The sequence below is a fragment of the Ornithodoros turicata genome, chromosome 2, assembly GCF_037126465.1.
Source record: "Ornithodoros turicata isolate Travis chromosome 2, ASM3712646v1, whole genome shotgun sequence".
Lineage (NCBI taxonomy): Eukaryota > Metazoa > Arthropoda > Arachnida > Ixodida > Argasidae > Ornithodoros > Ornithodoros turicata.
The window spans coordinates 76771421-76775437 of NC_088202.1; the positions used below are offsets into that span (position 1 = coordinate 76771421).

Sequence of the window (4017 nt, forward strand, 5' to 3'; positions counted from 1 at the left end):
GCTCTTGTGGATGAAATGTTCATTGAATTCATTAGATAGTTCCGTGCCTTGTAATTCTCGGCCATTTACTAGAAGGGAGTCGTTAAGACCCGTGCCTGAGGCGTTTGGTAAGATCTTTTTCAGGTTGTTCCACACCTTTTCTGGTCCTTGACCTTGCAGAGGTTCGAATATGTTAGTGAAATATTCCTGTTTAGTACGTCGCAGTTTCGCAGTTACTTTGTTACGAAACAGTTAGTACGCTGTAAGGTAATCTAAATTCCTGCTTTTAATGAACTTATGGTACAGGTCCCGACAAAAGTTTACGGAACACGCGAGCGGTGTATTTTCTCCTCGGTACGACACCCTAGCGGCAAGCGGAAGCTGGCGAAATCAGGCCAGTTCACTGCCTCAGAGGGGTGGACGACTGCGCTCTTAGCGACACACAGCGGTAGTTTCGGTATGATTACTGTTGTATGTGCCCGCGAAGTGAGTTGGATTTTACTGTTGTGGTCGCCAACAACACGTGATTCAACGATTGTTGAGACAGTGAGCTCGCCGCTATCATCGTGATAACAAGGATGAATCATGGTGGTGTATTCCCAAGCAGCACAATGTACTGAAAGTCGAGTGCAATAGGGGTGGACGGGTAGGTGGAAGACCTTGAACAAACTGGCGAAACTAAACAACATTGATAAGACACATACCGTCCACCCCTATTGCACTCGACTTCGGTACATTGTGCTGCTTGGGTTATGGTGCTTTATGGTGTATTGCTTCTATTGGAAAGCTATGATATGTAGACAAGAGAAAGAAAGATATCTTGTAAACAGTTGCTTTATTATGGACGACGCGTGACGAGCTGATAAACAATTGACGCTGACATTGATAACTGATTGATTGATAAACAACTGACGTTAGTCAAGAGTTGTTGACGAGCACAACAGTTAAATACAACTCACTTCGCGGGCACATACAACAGTAATCATACCGAAACTACCGCTGTGTGTCGCTAAGAGCGCTGTCGTCCACCCCTCTGAGGCAGTGAACTGGCCTGATTTTGCCAGCTTCCGCTTGCCGCTAGGGTGTCGTACCGAGGAAAAAATACACCGCTCGCGTGTTCCGTAAACTTTTGTCGGGACCTGTACAAACTATTCTTGGTGCGAATGATATTCAGGAGTTCTCTGTTTAGCCACTGCTTACGCAGTTTCTTCCCAAGCAGCACAAAGGACCGGGGCGAAGCCGGTCCAGTATCGGGAAAGAATCCTACAAAGTCGGGGGCATGCCACCAGCCGAAACCGGTCCTTCCTCCAGTTTGCAACACCGGGATGATTAAGGACCGACATCGGCAGCAAGTATTCGGTCCCAGCAGGTCCCCGACGGATCCCCGATAATGCTGGCAGGGGGCTCCCCCCATGCATATTTACCCCCCCCCCCATGCATATTTTAGCATTAATATGCTTATTTTTAATAATTACAATAATTTCGAGTGTAAACAGTGTGTGTAGAGCCCAACATTTTATTTTCGGAGAGGAAATAGACTGACACAACACTTGTAGCACCTCAATAGACTAAACGACGAGTGGTGCACACTAAGCAGTCTGCCTGCATCACCCAATGTATGCCAATTGTGTCTGAAATGAAAAACAAAAAAAGAGGGGTATACAGAAATATGCAGCCTGTCCGCATAACTACTGTCATTGGCAATGTAGCCTGAAAAGAAAAGGGTGGAAATGGTCTACCGTAATATCCCGCCTGCCTGCGTAACCACTGGCCCCTTAAATGGTGTCTCAAAAGGGTGGGGGGGGGGGGGGGGGAACGTACCCAGTAAGAGGTGGTCTCTGAAAGGAAACAAAAAAGGTATACAGTAGTAGGCAGTCTGCCTAACCACTTGCACTTCGGTAGTGGCCCAGAAAGAAATGAACGGCTTGTAGCATTAATATTAGACGTAACGGTAAAATTGCTGCATGGGGGGAAATGGTATACAGTAATATGCAGCCTGCCTGCGTAACCACTAGCACGTCAACGGTGTCTCAAAAGAAAGAAAAAGCATACAGCAAGAGGCGGTCTGCCTGCACAAGTGGTGGTGTCTCAAAGAAAACGAAGTTATGCAGTAATAGGCAGTCTGCCTATCTGCTCACGCTTCAGTACCCCAGACACAAAAATGAATGGCATGTAACATTAGACGTAACGGAACAATTGCTGCACGTCAGCACAAAATAGTCTGTGCACGGTATGTGGAATGAGCTTTATCAAAAATGGTAAAATGCACAGTGTAGGGATTACGAAACTCAAGAGTTACCAAGAGAAAATTTAAATTATGAAAAAATGACAAAGCCAACGACTGGGAGAAATGCAAGTCCAGGAAAGAGAAAATAGTTCACATCCAGCGCCTTTGGTGCAAATGACTAGCAATTACTACAACGAGAACTGTAAAAAATGACAGCTGACCGGGACTAGAGCTGACAGTCAATGGTGTGCACATATCCAGCGTTCCTTCACAAAAACGTCAACAAGCAAAAAAAAAAAACATGGTCAAGGAGAAGCATCCCTATTGAAAAAAAAAGCGACATCAGGTCTGATGTGATTTGGGACACTGTCTTGATGCTAACACAGTGCTGCTCTGATGCTGATGTTAACACCAGCTGATGTTAGCATCAAGACAGTGTCCCAAATCACATCAGACCTGATGTTAACATCAGAGCTGCCCTGGCTGATGCTCACATCAGAGCTGTCTTGATGCTGATGTTGACATGAGAGCTGCATTGATGCTGGTTATGGCAATCTTGAAAATGCTGCAGTCTTGGTTCACTGAAATGTTCTGCAAAGAAAGCCCCTCATGCCTGCGGTATATGAGTACCGACAAGAACCCTCACGAAACAGGAGATAGCAGCAACAAATCACTTCACCACAACAATTCACCACTCCGGAGTACGTACCTTTTAACGCATATCCATTTATCATCAACATACCTGAGCGTTGAACTCACGGGGGCACAAAAATTGGTAATGATCAAACGGTGAACAACAACGCAAAAGAGCACACCTAGGTCCTCATTTCCGGTCCAACTTGTCCTTCTTCCGAAAAAGCACTTCTAAGCGTTGTTATGTCGAGCAAGAGTCCCCACCGCATTTGAACACGGTGCTTGAGTTTCTCTTGCTGGAGGCCGCTGCGTCATACACGCTGAACCTGCATGAAATGTCGTTCCAGAAAATACGATGGCAGGACACCTATATGTAGAGCAGTGTAGAGACATATGACATACCGTCTGCACAAAGCATACAGTAGACTTCACTTGGCGTTCTATCTCCCTGTCGTTGTGCAGATCCCTGCAAATAGAGTAAAACGGACAATGAGAATGCATGGCGCAGTCGAACATATTACTTCACAGTTATATTAATTACACACCTGAAACGGCAAGAATCCTGAAGGCGAAGAACGATTTGGCTTCACATGCAAGGCAGCGTCTTCACTCTTTGACATGTCAAACGAGACCGACTGGTCTGCTCGCGGTTAGAAGAAACGCTTCCACTTACAGACAGTTGCAATATCAGACGGGTTGCAAGAACGACAGCATCAGGTGAGAACAACAATACAAAGCCTCTTAAACGCTTTAGACTTGCTGGAACGCTCGCAATTACGCGAACTACACGCGGCGACGAGAAACGACCGTTACAGCAGCCAAAGCGAACCCAACAAGAACAGCGCATGCGCGACAGGCAGCGCTGGCTGGTGGCATGAAGGCAAAGCGACGACGCGCGAGCAGCCCCCCACAGCTCTCGCAAAATCTGTATCAAAATGCGTGTTACTGCGCACGAAGCAATCCGTGCCTCTCCATTGGTCGGACGCCACAAGCGTGTCCGGATTGGTTGCCAGAATTTGAAAGCGGCACTTCGCGCTTCCTCGCCTGCGTGCTGCGTTCTCCTTCGGCGGTTTCATTTGAAATCTGAACGGTGGGCGCCCCGTTGGCAGTGTCTTTCGTTGGGAGGCAAGTGAGTTCGCCGATCGCCGTTTTATCCGTGTATTATGGTGCCTTTGATC

At 47.0% G+C, this 4017-nt stretch overlaps 1 long non-coding RNA gene across 1 annotated transcript; it reads right to left on the reverse strand.

Moving 5' to 3' along the window:
- Positions 1-1793: 1793 nt before the first annotated feature.
- LOC135383731 (uncharacterized) lies at positions 1794-3722 on the reverse strand. The gene is made up of 4 exons (XR_010420032.1): positions 3385-3722; positions 3242-3305; positions 2701-3165; positions 1794-1817 (listed from the first exon to the last, which is right to left on the reverse strand). It is a non-coding gene; the product is annotated as an uncharacterized LOC135383731 (long non-coding RNA).
- Positions 3723-4017: the final 295 nt, after the last annotated feature.